This window comes from Saccopteryx leptura, chromosome X (genome assembly GCF_036850995.1).
Source record: "Saccopteryx leptura isolate mSacLep1 chromosome X, mSacLep1_pri_phased_curated, whole genome shotgun sequence".
Taxonomy (NCBI): Eukaryota; Metazoa; Chordata; class Mammalia; order Chiroptera; family Emballonuridae; genus Saccopteryx; species Saccopteryx leptura.
Window position 1 is genome coordinate 5,090,113 of NC_089516.1, and position 18,510 is coordinate 5,108,622.

General features: G+C 39.0%; 1 protein-coding gene across 3 annotated transcripts in view; it reads right to left on the minus strand.

The window, feature by feature from the left end:
* Positions 1-18,510, minus strand: part of ARHGAP6 (Rho GTPase activating protein 6) — a 457,788-nt gene that overhangs the window by 108,652 nt on the left and 330,626 nt on the right. The gene's annotated exons all lie outside the window — the stretch shown is intronic.

Genomic DNA, 18,510 nt, shown 5'->3' on the forward strand with positions numbered 1-18,510 from the left:
TATCTTGTAGAAATTTTATAATTTTGTATTTTGGTTTGTGACCCATTTTGAGTTATTTTCTTTTTCTTTTTTTTTTAATTTTTTTTCTTTTTTTTTTTTTTTTTTAAAGATTTTATTTATTCATTATAGAGAGGGAAGAGAGAGAGAGAGAAGGGGGGAGGAGCAGGAAGCATCAACTCCCATATGTGCCTTGACCAGGCAAGCCTAGGGTTTTGAACCGGCAACCTCAGAGTTTCCAGGTTGACGCTTTATCCACTGCGCCACCACAGGTCAGGCGAGTTATTTTCTTTTAATGAAAGGAATAAGATCTATTTCTAGAATTCTTTTTTGAGGAGATGGCGATGGTATGTGGATATCCAGTTGTTCCAGCACCATTTGTCAAAAAGACTATATTTGCTTCAAGGTATTGCTTTAGCTTCTTTTGCAAAAATCATTGACTATATTTAAATGAGTCTATTTCTGGGCTCTCTATTCTGTCCCATTGGTCTATTCTCTTGCAAATAACACACTGTCATGATGACTGTCATATTTTTTTTTTACAGAGACAGAGAGAGAGTCAGAGAGAGGGATAGATAGGGACAGACAGACAGGAACGAAGAAAGATGAAAAGCATCAATCATTAGTTTTTCGTTGCGACACCTTAGTTGTTCATTGATTGCTTTCTCATATGTGCCTTGACCGTGGGGCTATAGCAGACCGAGTAACCCCTTGCTCGAGCCAGCGACCTTGGGTCCAAGTGGTGAGCTTTTGCTCAAACCAGATGAGCCTGCACTCAAGCTGGTGACCTCGGGGTCTCGAACCTGGGTCCTCCGTATCCCAGTCCGATGCTCTATCCACTGTGCTACCGCCTGGTCAGGCAATGATGATTGTCATTTTTAAAATATTTTTCTTTTTTATTGAATTATTGGGGTAATATTGGTTAATAAAATTATATGTGGTTCAGGTGTGCAATTATATAATACAACATCTGTTTATTGTATTGTGCTCCATACCCCAGGTCAGGTCTTCATCCATCACCATTTATCCCCCCTACACTGTCCTCTACCTCCCCACCCCCTTTCCCACTGATTCTCTTGTCTGTGTCTATGAGTCTGTTTTCCTTTTGCTTAATCCCTTCCTCTTTTTCACCTAGCCCTGCAACCTCCTTCTTCTCTGACAGCTGTCAGTCTGTTCCCTGTATCTATGAGTTTGTTTCTATTTTGTTTGTTAGTTTTTTTAGTTCTTTAGGTTATATGAGTGAAATTATATGGTATTTATCTTTCTCTGACTAGCTTATTTTACTTAGCATAATGCTCTTCAGGTCCATCCAAGATGTTGCAAATGATAAGATTTCTTTCTTTTTTTTTTTACAGCTGAGTATTCCATTGTGTGAATGCACCACAGTGTTTTTTTATCTATTCATCCTCTGATGAGCACTTGGGCTGCTTCCAAATCTTAGCTATTGTAAATAATACTGCAACAAACATAGAGGTGTATGTATTCTTTCATATTGGTGCTTTAGTTTTCTTTGGATATACTGACAGAAATGAAATCTCTGGGTCATAGGCAGTTCCATTTTTAATTATTTGAGGACATTCCGTACTGCTTTCCACAGTGGCTGCACCACTGACAAGTGGAAGCGATAGCTCATTGTGGTTTTAATTTGCATTTCTGTGATAATTAGTGACACTGAACATTGATAATTCTCACTTTACACTAAGTCTTGAGGTCAGTAGTGTCAATCCTCCTACTCTGTTCTCCATCAATATTGTGTTGACTACTTTGTGTCTTCTGCCTCCTCATATAAACTTTAGAATCAGTTTACCAACATCCACAAAGTTACTTGTTGGGATTTTGATAGGGATTGCCTTGAATCTGTAGATCAAGTAAGAAGAACTGCCATCTTGATAATACTGTCTTCATGCTCATAAACATGGGGTATCTCTCCATTTATTTAGTTCTTGTTTTTATTCCTTAAGAGTTTTGTAGTTTTCCTTGTATAGTTGTACATTATTTGATAGATTTATACCAAAGTACTTTATTTTTGGAAGGTGCTAATATAAATGGCATTGTGGTTTCAATTTCAAATTCTACGTATTCATTGCTGGTATATAGGAAAGCATTGACTTTTGTATATTAAACTTGTATCCTACAACCTTGCTATAATTGCTTCTTATTAGCTCCAGGAGGTTTTTGTGGGGGGTTTTGTGTGTTTTGTTGTTGTTTGTTTTCTTATTTGTCGCTTATTTCTTATTTTGTACATAGACAATCACATCATCTATAAACCTGGTAGAGATCCAAGAGGTAAAACTCACAGAAGTGTGGGGGTCTCCTGCTAACTGGGTCTCCCTAGAGTTTTTAGCTCTCAGAGTTGCCCACACTGAGCTGCCAGCAATTCATCAATGACAGTTCAAGTTTCTGTCCCTGGGCACCGGTTCCCTTGGGGGCTGTGAGTCTCTGTATTCACATGTCAGTCACTTTATTTTTGGAGGCGGCACTTTTCCCTGAGACCTCACTTCACCTATGGACCTAAGGAGGGCTGTGGACTTTTCAGTTGTCTGGATGTGTGCTGTCAGATGGAGTGGCAATGGCCAAACTGCTTACATGCCGAAACAGTACCTAAAATCCTGACATGATATTTTTGAAGATAAAATTCACATACCCTAAAATTTATCATTTTAAAATATATGATTTAGTTTTTTTTAGTATATTCACAGATACGTATATGCAACCATTACCATTATCTAAATGCAGAATATTACCCGTTAGCACTCCCTCCTCACCACTGTCCCATGGAGGGCCCTGCCCACCTCTAATCTATCTATGTCTCCATGGACTTGCTCATTGTTGATGTTTAATATAAGTGGAATCATACAATACGTGGCCTTCTGTTTCCGGTTGCTTTCTCTTAGCATGTTTTCAGGGTCTACCATGTAGTAGTATGCATTAGTTACTTCATTCCTTTTATGGCAAAGCAATCATTGTGTGGCTCTGCCAGTTTTGTTTACCCATTCATCAGCTGATGGACATTTGAGTTGTTTTCACATTCTGGCCATTCTAAATAAAGCTGCTGTCGCTATTCAGGTATAAGTTTTCATGCGAACATGTTTTTGGTTCCCCTAAGCATATACCCATGAGCAAAACTGCTGGATCGTATGCTAACTCTATAAATATTCAAGCAAAAATTTAAACAACATGAGTCCAAACAAATATTTAAAAATATTTAGTGCAAAACTCATTTTCCACTTAATCCCTCTCATGTGAGATAAAATATCAACAACTACAAGTAAGCCCCTATAATATTTCCACTTTATATAGATTGGCCATTGGAGTTTTTAGCAAGCAGTGGGAAGAAACACACCCTTCCATTTCTTTTCTTTTCGCAAGCTGATGATCATAACTGCCCAAAACTGTAAAGCTCTGTAATGTTCACTTTTTTAGAAACTGAGCCAGGTAATGGCTATATCAGAAAGAGCCAAGAAACTCTTAATCCCTTAAAGTTCAGTTTTTAATTCCAAAGGCTAATTGTTGATATCCAGCCTGGCAATTTTACATGTTCGTATGAAGTGCAGTCTACAGCCTAGTTTCTTTCAGGAGATATTCTTGTCTGTATCAGGAGAGAAGCTAAAAATAAAACACCACGCAGAGTAATTCAGTAGCCTTGTTTTAATTATTGCGTTCTTTGATTCTATCGCTCTGTGGGTGAGGTTGCAAGATAATTGTTCAAAACTGCAAGACTTGATCAGAAGCAAAGAAGTAAGAAAGATAATCACATGAGCTTCTTTCTGGCTCTACAGAACACTGCACACCGTCCGGTGCTGGGGAAGCAAGAAGTCTCCGCGACAGAGAGTGCGGTTGGCAGAATGAGAGCCCCCTGAAGATGTCCTCACCCTAATCCTTGAAACCTCAAAATACTTTGTCTTAGATTGCAAAAGGGACCTTGCTGATGTAATGGAAGTCATGATTTCAAGATGGGAAGAGTCTCCCATCTTATCCAGTTGGGCCCAGCGTAAACACACGGGCTTCTAAGAAGTAGACTCTTTCCCAGCAGAATTCAGAGAGAGAAAGAGATGACTATAGAGAGTGCTCAGTGCTGCAGCCCTTTCACTGTGAAGATGCAGACAGAGTGCCATGGGCCAAGGGATGTGGGTGGTTTCTAGAAGCTGGAAAGGGCACAGAGGTGGATTCCCCCGACAGCCTCCAGAAAGAACACGCAGTCCCATGGACACCTGGATTTAGTCCAGTGAGGTCCGTGTCAGGTCCCTAACCTAAAGAGCTGTGAGGTAATCAGTGTGTATGGTCGGAAGCTAGGAAGTTTGTGATAGCTTGTCATGGCAGCGAGAGGAAATGAGTACAGGAAATTTCTACACATATAAGGGACTCATCAATTATATATAATGCAGTATCTCCCAAACTGTTCCTCAATCCAGTAAATTAGAGGAAGTTGTTTGTGTTAGCTCCATCTAAAAGGGCCACAATAAACAATGGCTGAGGAAAAACTGAGAAGTCCTGCAGAGGGAAATTAAACTCAGAGCATCTTCTAAATATATCTGCCATCATCGCACCTGCTTTTGTTTTCCTCTTCAGAATGTAGTTGGGAAATGCTGACCTAATTGCACCTGCGCAGTTGAGAACCTGAGACCCCAAAAGAAGTAACTTTGTCAAGATGGCACTTTGGTAATGCAAAGGCACAACCCTGGTCTTTCACTCCTCATCTGGAACCCTGTCCAGGATGCCACTCTGTGCCACGGACAAGAAGAGGACATCGCTTCCTGGCATCTGAGTCTTTCTGATTAGCCTTCTGGTGGGAGAAGAGGACATTGGGGTAGGATCATCCCAACAGAGTACATAACACATACAATTCTCTACTCAATAACATCAGAAACAAGTGGCTGCTTTAGTACTGAACGTATTTTATTATTTAAAATAGAAGTGCTCAACGAAGTATTGAACATTTACTAGTTTCACATTAACTAGCGCAATGCAATAAAGTATTTCCTTGCCATGATTTAGCATATTCCTAAAAACTCCAAATACTGCTGCCAAAGTCCATTTTACACAAATTCTGGTTTCCATAAATGCTAATTTGAGAAGGAAGTGAGGTACAACCAAATGCCGTTGTTTTCCTCTGTAGTACTTAAATAAATAACACTTTCTCCACTTTCCCACTGCCCATTCCAAGAGCTGTGAACCCACTGTCCTTTGATGTTTTTCAGATTCACGTTATCCATGTCTTTTTCCAGAAAGTGAATATTTTTCCCCACCACCTCAGCTTTAAAATAATAATAATAATAATGACTAATAAAGCGAATAACTTTAAATACTTATTTTGTGCCAAAGATTACTACCTGTTTAACATGGGGAATCTCATTTCATCTTTATAACCGATTAAAATGTTACTATTAACATCTGTATTTTACAGATGAGCCAACTGAGGTACAGTGAGTTTAGGTGTTTGGCCAAGGTCACACAATAAGAAGTGGCAGAGCTAGAAGCTGAACACAGCTTGATTTAGAGCTAGGGTCCTCTATAAGCACTAGCCCAGTGCTCCTGCCTCCCAGGGGACACTTGGCAATGCCTGGAGACACCACCTCTGATAGCAGAGAATAAAAACAATAGAAACACACGCATATGTTCACCAAAAAATGTGCACTAGAATGTTCACAGCAGCGCTATTTGCAACAAACAAAAACTGTTAACTACCCACATGCCTATCAAAGTAGAGTGGACAAATTGTGGTATATCCACATGGAATCCTACATAGCAATGAGAATCAATAAATGCCAGCCACCTACAACAATATGGAGCAATCCCACAGAGATCACAGAAAAGAACACAGATTATGAAACCATTGATCCAAAGTATACAAATGGGCAAAACCAATCTGTGCTATGAAAAGACAGACAGTTAACCTTAGGGTGAGGTGACTGGCCAGAAGTCCAAGGGGACCTTCGGGTCCTGGTCATGTTGTTTCCTCTCAATAGCTACTACTTGAGGATGGGATTCTTAGGGACCTTGTAGAATGCCTAATGCATTTCTACATTGTTCCAGTTTATTTACAAACACAGATTACATTTGCACTCAGGGAAAGAGACAGAGAAGATTAAAATGAACAAAATATGCCTTCAGTTTGACATTGTTATTGTTTCACCATTCAGGAAGATGAGGGATTTTGGTGAAGGAAACAATAATGGAAGAAATCGAGTGCTTTGCCTGCAGGGTTGCTAACGGAACCCAGTGGTGGGGGTCTCTTCGGTTTGTTGCTGGCAATCCTAACAATTGATTCAAATTAGCACTTGTGTGCTGGGCTGCTCCACATTTAGATCTGCTGTGGTGTGGCCACCGCAAACAGAATTCTTGGCCACACAAAGGATGTATCTACAGAACAGCAAAACAACTGCTTGATTAAATTTGTTTGATTAAATGAACAAAACCATATAGTCAGAGGAAGGAAAATTCCAAACAGCTACACCCAAGTAACCCACTCAGATGGGTGGTTCATGAAATGCACCCGTTCACTGAATCGCCATTTTAGCAGCTTCCTGCAGACTCTGTGAAATGGTCAGTTTGAAATGAAATACTTGAGGACAAACCAATAGAGCACAAAAAACCCTTTTTTGCCCATCCTCGGCACATATTTCATGAGTGCCCATCGTGGATCTGCCATATGCTAAAAGTCCATGGGTCTGACACTACTAGTTTATAATCAATTGCAAATGCCATTGTGTCGAGTTCTTCATTCGACCCATGGCACTGAACAGAAATTCTTTTAAAAGAAAAAAAACACCATGTTTGGGTAGAGTTGATAAACTACAACTGTTTATATACAGTAAAGGTCTTAGAGACAAATATAACAATTAATTCATAAACGGAAATAGATCGTGTCCCAGGAAAATCTCAACCACAGCTACACATTATTATATTCAACTCAAACAGAATTTCTGAAGGTGGCACCTGGCCATCAATATTTTTTAAAGCTCTCCAGGTGATTAAAAATACAATAAGAGCTGGACTCATTACTCAGACCAAATCAGAAGCTAAGTGGAATGGGACCCAGACATGAGTATTATTTAAAAGCTACACAAGCAGTTTTAAAGTGTAGTCTGCGCTGAGACCATTTAGGAGATGAAATTTCTTTTAAATTTATATTATAAAAAAAAGTAATAGGTGGCTTTTCAAGAATTATTTTGTGCCCTGGCCGGTTGGCTCAGTGGTAGAGCATCAGCCTGGCGTGTGGAAGTCCCGGGTTCGATTCCTGACCAGGGCACACAGGAGAAGCGCCCATCTGCTTCTCCACCCCTCCCCCTCTCCTTCCTCTCTGTCTCTCTCTGCCCCTCCCACAGCCAAGGCTCCACTGGAGCAAAGATGGCCCGGGCGCTGGGGATGGCTCCTTGGCCTCTGCCCCAGGCGCTAGAGTGGCTCTGGTCATGACAGAGCGACGCCCCAGAGGGGCAGAGCATCGCCCCCTGGTGGGCAGAGCGTCACCCCCTGGTGGGCATGCTGGGTGGATCCCGGTCGGGTGCATGCGGGAGTCTGTCTGACTGTCTCTCCCCGTTTCCAGCTTCAGAGAAATACCAAAAAAATAAAAAAATAAAAAATAAAGAATTATTTTGTAAAGAAACACAATATTATTTGGTCTTAGCTTACGCAGTTTTGCTAGAAAATGATCGCAAGGTGATATTCTATTGTGTTATACATTTAGATGTTTCAGCTAATATATAAAGTGGATTAGCTCCCATTTGTTAAGTGCTTACTATGGTTAAACACCGTTCCATATGCTTGCTTTGGATAATTTCATTTGATCTCCACAACAATATTATGAAGAACTGAGTGGGGACAGGTATTTCCAGTGAAGCACCACACAGATAGGCTTTTCCCAGAAGAATAGCTCTCAGTCAATTTTATAGGCCGACCTGGTAGACCCTGCCTCCTCCAGATGCTTTGTCTACCCAACATCCTAACTGCCAGGGGACGGAAATAGATTAAGGAAAAAGTCTTACAAATACTCACACTTAAAACCTTGAAAACATCCTTAGAAAATACCTTTGAAAATAAACTGAAGTCAGCATGAGTTTAATGCACTCAGTAATATACTTGTTAAAAACAAGAGCTAAAAGCAACATTCTGTAATTGCTACAGTCCATGAGAAATAAGAAAATTTACGTTTCGTATTTACAGCGAAACCACTGTGGAACAGCAACCTGCTTATAAACACGACTTGAGTTTCCTAACTTCAGTCTGAGAATACTGGTGCTCCAAGTTACACAGACTAAGGCGTTTTGAGAAAAACACTTCCTTAAAATTGAGAGCAGGAAACATGCCAGTTATTACATCAATCATTTTAAGATTCCCACTCTGAGCAGGACAGCTCTTGAGAATTAGAACATGCCATAGACAGAACTTCCTTCAACCCATTTATTTATATGGGTTACTGCGGAGGATGAGCGCGCCTTCCACTCACGCATTTCTGAACATAAAAGAGGTCACACTTAAAAACTGACTTTGTGAAATGTATGTATTTCTAAAGCCCACATGCTTCCTCTCTTTTTTCCATTCCCTAGACTAGTAGGATATGATTTAACTGTGATTGCTCACTTGATTTTGTTAGCCACAGTATAAATCAAATCTCATGCTTCTCTTTGCTGCTTAAGGGCTGTTTATAGTGTGCAGCGTAATTTTAAAGCTGAGTTCAGCAAAATTCTTTGGGAACCATTAATACACATCTATGGTTGTGGCATAGAATGTTCTGAATGCCAATTTATATACTATCTAAATGATTGGCACCACGGTTTCAATTCTTTATAATAAAAGTAAAGAACACAGGTATGTACCATTTTATCTTCAAATAACTATTTCAGTCTTTTTTAACCACCTGAAAAATGGGTGATATTTTTTCCCACCAGATGTTTTACGAACAATAATTTTATTGAAATTTTCTTTCCCCTATTCATATCTCTTCAGTAAATTTTTAAAAAGAAGTCACAGATTTTAGAATTCCGTCTTTACTGCCTGGACCTTCAAGGACCCTGCAACAGTGGTCTTTCCACAACTGCATGCCAGCTCCAGGCACCCGCCTGCCTCCCACGCCTCTATAGCCGCTCCATTCAGGGCACTGCAGATCTGTGGTTCACACCTGGGAACAACGGTGCCTCCCTTGTTCTCAAAAACATGTGGCCATGTCTGCAGACATGTTTGGCCATCACAGCTAGGGGAACAGGTGCTCCTGGCATCTAGTGGGTGGAGACCAGGGATGCTGCTCAGCACCCTACAGGGCACAGGACGCCTCCCACACACAGAGAATCTAGCCCCAAACGTCAAGAATGCTAACTTTGAGAAACCCCACTGTACAGGTTCTCAGAGATCCATTTTCCCACCACATTTCCATTACCCCCTAAAAAGCCCAAAGTTATTACCAGTCACTCCCTATTCTTCTCTCCCCTTAGCCCATGGTAACCATGAATCCACTTTCTGTCCCTAGATTTTCTTGGGATTTCTTAGAAATAGAACCATACAATACATGGTCCTTTGTGTCTGGCTTCTTTCACTGAGCATAATATTTTCAGAGCTCATCCATATTGCAGCTAGGGTCAGAACTCCATTCCTTTTTAATGGCCGAATAATATTCTATTATATGACTATTCATGCCATATATGTATGTTTCCTGTGCCTTGAATATCACAGATACTCAATAGATATTTTATCGTAATGCTTTAAACATTCTGGAAGTGTACAGAACGCTACTAAGAATAGACCTAGCGGATGACTATGCTTTTCCTCAGAGCACAATCATGTGGATGATACACGAGGTAAGATTTTTCAAACTGGTGATTTGATGATTCTAAAGCTATGTTAGTACTATACTGGGGAAAATGTCATCTATAATTAGAACAAACATGCATTCACTGCACAGAATTCTGTGATGGGGCTATTAGATATGTTTAATTTCATTTCAAGTAGAAATTCCTTATAATAAAATATATGTGAGTAGAATTATAATAAACTAACTGCTGGCCTTCTTACTGATGTATTTCCTTCCTGAGAAATACATCAGCTTCAGATCTAATAAATACTCCAAGCAGACATATCATTCATATTGTAATTTTTTAAAAATAGAGGTTTGGAAATAATTTTTAAGTTATTGCTGAATTTTTTATAATTTAGGGATGTGAGAGAGAAGACACGAATTGAAAAGCTGCTCAGGGCTCTGCTCACGTTGGAGGGGCCATTAGCTAAAACAATAACTGGAACGGACAGCAGGAATGACCACAAAGCCGGAACCAGTGACATCGTCAGTACTGAGGTCCCACCTCATATTAATTTCCATAGAGTTAGCAGATCATATGAAAAAATTATTCTGACATTTTACATTTCTGTAAGAGCTAAAGATGAAAGGTATGCTACTAAAGTGTAATAATACAAGTCTTTTCTCCCCAAGAATTATAAAAAAATCTCTGCACATCAAATATGTTAGAATGATAGTTTCCAACCTTTTAGATGGCAAACTATTTTCCTTTGTTCCTTTAAATTTGCATATTTCTTCATTGAGTAATTACTAAAATTGTCATTCTTAATATTGGAAATCATGGTTAAGAAAAGTCAAATGCAAACTGAGTGGCATTACCAGCTTCCCCTTCCTGATATTTCTCCATTTTCCAAGTAGTAAGGTAAATGGAGAAGAGTCAAGAACGCTGGCTAAGGTCCAGCATCATGGGTCCATGGCCCCACTATGATTCCGACCTAGGCTGTCCCTCCAAAAGCAAGTTCTTTCCACCACAGCATGTTGCTTTTGTCTGGAAACTACCCATCTGTGTATGTGTTCATTGAACCCCAGAAGGAAACTACAGCTTACTTTTGGTGTACTTTGCCTAATAAGCAGAAATAAAAAAGCTTATTTTTACATTACTGTGTTCCCTCCGTTAACACAAATGCAGCATTTTCACTCCCAACAGTCACCAGTTAATTACCATTTCCCCTATTGAAATTGCCCCACCAGACATTTAGCAAATGCTTACAGATCTTTCAAATTACCAGCTTTACAAACTCTACTAGTGATGTAGGAGAAAAGGGACCCTATCACTTTAAATAAGTATATATTATTTTGGCCTTTGATTTTATGTTCAGCTTTCCCCTCCCCCCTTGAGAATGAACATTAAATAAACCCAGGGCTCTAGCGGTTCTAGTACTATCACTTACTCTTCACTTTTGCTGAACATGGATGAAAACTATTCCACCCCAAATTTTCTGTACCTCTCTTGTATTTGTTCCATTCATAGGTTATTTACAAAAATAAAATAAAATATTGACTTCCCACAGACTTTCAAGAATGACTCCTGTTAATATTTTGGTGAACATCTCCCCAATAAAGAAAAAGGAATAGAGGGGTCGGAGGGAAGGAGGAAGGGAAGAGTAGGAGAAAGAGGAGGAGGAAGAGGCAGAGGAGGAGGCTGACAAGGAGGAAGAGGAGGAGGAGGAGGAGGAGGAGGAGGAAGAGAAGTATCATTTTAGAGAAAGAAGACTTGAAGCTTCTCTTTTCCCTTTAATTATATATGTCACAAACATCTTTCTCTGTCAACAAATACAGACTGACACCCTCATTTTGAATATCATAACTGATTTGAACCAGCCCTCTCTCCTGGTAGATATTTTGGCGTACATGTTAGTTTATGAACATTTCTATCTACTTTACATTGTCCTCGGAAACAGCTGGCACTGGCTTTAATTTAATCTTTCCTTGGCAACTCAGTGTGTGTGTATCAGTTAACGCACGATCACTACAGAAGCTGAAAGTATAGAACTTCAGGCTGAAAGACTGAAGTGGTCCTACATACACTTAGTATGCCCCCTCCCCAATCCAGCCAAAGAACTATTGGAATATTATAGATGGCCAGCCGTTACCACGGCCCCCAAAGCCCTCTGGTGTTGCTACTGTCTCTCTCCCCTCTCCTCACCGCTTTCTCATCCACAAACACAGACACAGGCACAGAGTGTGTTAGCTTCCTGAAGGTGAGAGAAATAATTTTTTCCAACACCCACTTCCAGTGTTCTCCGTCCCAACTCAGAATGGAGAATCCCTCCAAAGGTCGTGAGTAGTTTGAGAACTGTACTACTGTCTTATTCATCCTGGTGCTCCAAGGTCAATGACTGTGGTAGGCATATACTAAGTGCTCAGTAACAGCTGTTTTCAAGTGATGGCGCAATTTTGGTCTTTGAGGGATATGTTCACAGCTCGTGACCCTAGGACCACCTCTCTTTACTGCATAGCTTTCTTGTTTCCTAGGCTTCGTTTAAAATGTTCCCTCTTTTCTTTTCAGGACACTTGGGGTTGCTGAGTCAGTCACCACCTCTGATGGCCACCTGGAATACTATCACAAGGCATTTCCTTTTTCTTACACGTGCCTTTCTTTATCTGGTTCCTTACCTGTGTTCCTGCTTCTCTTATGTGTCTTGTCCCAAGTCTACTCACTTTTAAATGTTGTTAGCCAGTGGAAGACCCCTCTTCTTTTTACATAGCTTCAAACAACCAGCCATAAAACATAGTTAATTCCAATGTGTTCTGAAAACCGGTGCTGATGCTTTGCAATCAATAAAGTATGTGGATATGGGTGAGAGAGTTTTGTTTTTTCTTTTTTGTCGTTATTCTTTTCAAGTTACTACTTGGGTTGAAGAAGATTCTGGAAGCCTAGGAATCTAATGATGATGACGATGACAACGATATAATAATAATAAAGCTTTATTATATTAAGCAAATAAACTCAGTCAAAAATAAGAAAAAAAATCAAGTATATACACCATAGTATATATTTTGGGGGAATTTCTTTGTTTTTTAAACTCTATTTATTGATTTCACAGAGAGAGTAAGTGAGAAACAGACAGACAGGAACATCAATCTGTTTCTGTATGTGCCTTGACCAGGAATTGAACCAGCAATCTCTGCACATTGGGATGATGCTCTAACCAACTGAGCTATCCAGCCAGAGCTATATTATAGTATATTTGCTTATAGTATATTATATGTTTTCTAATAAGTCAGAGCTGAATATATTCAGGATGTTAAGGTAATGGATTCTAAACCTTTCCAACATCTCCATTTTTAGGTCCTCATCAGAGGCCATTTGTATGAAGTCCAACAGGAGAAGTTGACAACAAGCTCAGTTACCTCTCTCAGCTGTTTAAAGGTCCATCTAAATGCTGGTGAGATTTCTTTGTCTATGGAGAATCCACATAAATCAAAGACATTTTACATATATTTCCATAAGGTCATGGATAACATTCTTATATTTTTTTCAATTATTTAACTCATTCATCTAGGACTTACTTGGCGAGAGAAATTTTTCTAGGCACCAAAGAGCTCAAGAGAAAGTAAAAGACACAATGTCTTACTTTCAAAGGATACAAAGGGAAGTCAGTATGTTTATCAGAATTAATTAGTAAAGGTGTGTCTGAGTTCTGAAGAGGATACAACTTCATTCCAGCAAAAGCCCAGCCTAGAGAATGACATTTTCTTGTAAGTAAATGTCTACAAAAGAAATGTTTAAAAGTTGACTTTGGCTCCAGTTATGTAAGAATACTCACTCTTCAAATTATTCTATAATATTGGACAATGCAGGACCTGTTTTAAAAGAAGACTCAAAAGTAGAGCTCCTATGGATGATAAGAAAGGTTTCTGGAACTTTTAACACCTGACTTACCCAAAGAGCACTCGTATAACTCAATATACAGTACTGCTAAAAACTTAAGCAAAGGAGGGACCCTGAAAGAAAAGGAAACATCCCCCCATCAGTCAAAAGGCAGCACCACAAGTCTGAAATTTTTGAAATTTTCTCACAAGTGAGCCTCAGGGGCCAGCACCGCTGGGAGCATCCCTTTTCTTGTCGTCCACACATACTTCTGACAAGCCCGGGCACATGATTTTACAGCACGCTGCAAACTAAGCAGCAAATTAGAAGGGGAGAAGGTGCTACATAAGCAACATGGGAATAGCAATATGTGATGAGCTGCAAGTCGAGAAAAAGTAGACCTACCATAAAAAATGGGCAAAATACATTTTTAAGAAAATTACAAAGCCACACACACACACACAAAGAGGTATAATTAGTTGTTTTTGAGTGCCTATTTGTCTGAGATGAGGCACCACAGGAAGTGAAAACTGCTTCGACTCTTTAACGACCAGGGGCTCTCCATTTTTTTCTAGTATTTATTTGATTGGGCCAAGGTGGGGCAGTCTAGGGCAGCTTCCTGCTGCCTGGGACGCAGGCGCTCTCCTCCTGCCAGCTGCTGGCAGACAGGGACCATGCGGGTGTTTCTGGGTCACAAGGTGTCCGAATATGCTACTTTTATAACCCTTTCTTGGACCCTCTTAGCAAGAGTGGTAACCTATAATTGATAAGGGCGTTTATTCACTCCTCATTTTGGAGAAAAGCTTTTAGAAAGTAATGAAGTCATGTGCGTATTTGTGCCCTATAGTTACACAAATGGTCTCAGGTTCAAAGGCACTCAACATGGATGTTTGAAACAAGTGCTTCAGTGAAGGAAGGCACATTCTAGGGTCACGTTGTCTCAGTCACTCCTGAGATAGTGCCATAGAAGAAAATACTTCATGAGATGATCTATTTTTAAAACAGTGATTTTTTTTAAGAGAAAATAAAATTTGCTATCAAAGAGCCAGAAAAACAAGAGCACAAATATTTCGGAATTGCTGTAATGGCTATATAACAAAATGATCAATTGAATAAATTGTTTTCTTTTTATAAAGTTACCTTATTCCTAAATAAAATATTGCTTAAGAAAAAAATTTCAACTGAAAATTTGTATTTTTCCCCAAAACGCTGAGCAATTTTTAAAATGTACATGTGGGGCTTCAATTAGTGAAAAATATTCCAAGCAGATAGATCCGTATTTTTATACCCTATGACTTAGGCTACACAGTACGGGAAGTGAAATATAAAGAACCAAATCATTCCTATTGTATTTCCATTGTATTTGCCATCAGAGCCCTAACAAATGTGTACAGCAAACTGGCAATAACTCAACATCTAGTGGACCAGAGAAATTAATGTCACAATAAGGAACCCTTGCTGACCTTTGTGGCAACAAGGCCACTCTCATTTTTGAAAGATGCGACAGAGTAATGAGATAAATTCTGTAAAGCTACAAGACACTCTCATTCTTGAATGATGAGACAGAGTAATGAGGCAAATTTTGTAAAATCACAAGACACTCTAATTCTTGAAAGATGAGACAAAATAATGAGTTAGATTTCATCAAACTGCAAGACCACTAGTAGTTCACCAACGACTTGATTAGTAAAGATTAACCACAATTTTGTAGGGAATTATGTCCTGAATCTTTTTCAAGCACTCTGATATACTTAATCAAATAAAATGGGAGAACAGGTCGAAAAAGAATTTAATGTCATCTACATTTTTTTCCTCTGCCTCCTACTCTCCTTTAGCACCTTGCCCTGTACCCCCAACTGCCTTCCCCTCAGTGTAACCTGATGCCAATTCCCCTAAGATCCTGTTTCAACTTCCTTTTTGCCTGACATACCATTTACCGAGAAATGGATTCCTATATAAATGCGAACCCTGGACACAATTCGCTTTTAGAACCCTATTCAATGGTCGCTTTCACTTAAACATTTCTCTGTTACAGTTCTCCACTTTCTTTTTTTGCAATTTCTCTCTTTCTATCTGATTGAAAGGTCTACCTTTCTTCATGAGGGTTTCCTACTAATTCATGCTAAAAATCATCTTAGAATCTTATTTATTAGCATTTTAAAACATTGACTGTATGCCAGGTGATAACTTTCTATTTCCCCTCCCCCCCCAACCCCTTCCCAACCCGCCGACATCTCTCATGTTGTTTTCACACTAATCCTCCTAGGTAGGTTCGTTAATTATCTCCATTTTATTGATAAGGAAACTGAGGCTCGTATAGGCTAAGCATCTTGTCAATGGTCAGTCAGCCCTTGGTGAAGCTAGGGTCAGGACCCATGTAAGTCTGAGCTCTAACTCTTAATGATATACATTGCTTTTCATGGATATTTTCTCCTTGAGTTTAATTCAGCCAATGTGGAGCACCTATATAAAAACATATGTACAAACTTTAAAAATCTTATTTTAGTAGTTAAAAGAGATCTGGCTATACTGCTAACATTATCTGGGTATATAATCAGTATTTCTTTTATTAATCTACTATGGATAGATAACTCATCAGCTGCCTCCTTCTTATCACTAGTTACAAATTTGCTTTTTAATGGATCCAATTTTTGAATTTAAAAAAATCAATATGCTTTCCTAAAGTAGAAGAGCAAAAGAAATGGATTTAATAGCTAGATCAGAGCTCCTCTTAGAGAGAAGGGCTTTAGTTATTATTGTTTAGGCAAAGGAGAGACTGCTGAGAACATGGGGATAATGCAACTAAAGGCACAGTTAAGAGGCACTCACAAAGAAAGAGGAATTTAGATTTGCTTATAAGAGAAAGTAGGTTGGGCCATAAGGGCGTGGGCAAAGAAGGGCCACCACACTGAGAAAGACTGCATTGCTATGTGGGATGGGGGGGTCAGGGCAATGTCCCCTCTGATACATATTTGTTTGCAAGGATCAAAATACATTTTCAATGTGAGGTCTGATATGTGATGTGTTTCTTGCCTTGTCTTTTAGATTATCAGTAAGTTCTGGTACTATGATAACCCCAAATTCATGGTTGCTTGAATGGCAAATGGCTACAAGATGGGGCCAAAAAGAAGAGATTTTCTCCCTCTTTTGGTGGACACCAGAATGGTGTCAAAGGAATAGCCATAAGGAACAGAGAAAATACCTTCAATGACAATAGAAAATAGAGCTGTAGTGATCACTGAAGTATAATCCCTAAGAGAAATATTGGGGAGAGCTTTGGGGTATTACCAGAATGGGAGTTTGAATCAACTTATCTTGATCTGAAAGAGATGGGAGTTTCTATAGAAACTCAACCATCTAACTTATTTTGTAAGGAACAATGTTATGTTTGCTGGAACCAGGAAACAGACAATGACATAGCTACTTCTTAAAGGTAAATTTGAATATATCAGCATGTGCAGTCAACTTATTTGCTGACATAAAAACACCATGATTAAATTTTTGCCTGTTAAACCTATTATTGCCCATAATGAAAGACTCTATACGCAATAATCACACATACAGCCTCATGTTTGATCATAGCTTCTAAAAATTCATGATACAGGGATTTTTAGTTATACTCAACACATTTTTCCTTCAGAAACCTGATTGGTTGTTCTAGATGCCATGAATGATATAAATTGAGTTCTTAGCTGGAAGAAATCTAAAGGATCAAGCATCCCTGAGCTTCAGACAGAAACTTACTCTGAATACACCTATTCAAAGGTATGCTGATTTCATTAATTATTTGCTATCCTTTCTCTGTGCTTATTTCTTTTTCTACATGTCATGTTCAAAAGCTACAATGTATTCTGCATTTCTAACACTTTATGCTGTTACTATTCAGTTACTTCTTCAGTTGGACCATAATTGAATTAAGACTCTAATTACTAAATGACTTAATTTACTTTCTAATGCAGCCAAGTATCTATATTTCTTTAAATTTTAGTTCCAAACTCCTAAAGCACTTTTGGGAGCCAAATTTCAAAGCAACATATTTATTTTAATTACTTGTCAAGACAAAAATAATTTTTCACGTTCTTGTGATTCATTACTTTGAAAAACATTTTGTTTAATGACATCAAATAGAATTATCAACTAAACATTTTTCCTCATTAATTCAAACTTTACAAAACAGATTTAGGAGCTAGAAAATGTCAGTGTGCTCTCCATAGCCAGCATTACCGCTCATGGGATTCACTTCCTAGGTGAAACTTAAGGTCTCTATTCCCACAGTTTTCAAAGTTAGTCAATAATTTGCACCACAAAGCAGTGTGCATATTTTAGGATAGCGTATTTTGCTTCATGTCTCAAAGGTTTCATTTGTGGAGTAACTGCAGTACAGTGTCAAACAAAAGGAAGATGCCATTAACTAAATATGGAATCTTTTAAGAAGAAGTTGCTAAAAATTCATGGAGTAATCACAGAATATGGCGCCATCCTCTCCCTTTTATTCAACCACATCTTATGCTCCACATCTGGAGCTCAGAGATGTTACCTGGGGGTCTTGCCTGAAGCCCTCCTTGTGGGAATGCCTGGAACCAAACTCTACTCCTTCCTTAATCTATTTTAGCAAATTACTTAATGTCTTTTCTCAGATGAGTAGCATTGTTTTTAACAGAAGCAATACTCAGGTAGACTGTACCAAAAAAACAGAAAATACCTCTGTGCCTCCTGGCTCTAAAATGTATCAAACGCTGTGCACCTGGATGTTCTCTTCAATTTTAGAGTCAACCCTATTCTTTCGCTCATTCATTAGAAGCTATCCTTCGCTTCTATGACTCTACAAGTGGCACGGGTAATGGCATGCAAGATCCTGCAATGCTAGGTTATTCAGGTCCCTTCAACTTGGTCAGCTTTTGACGGAATGGAAAAG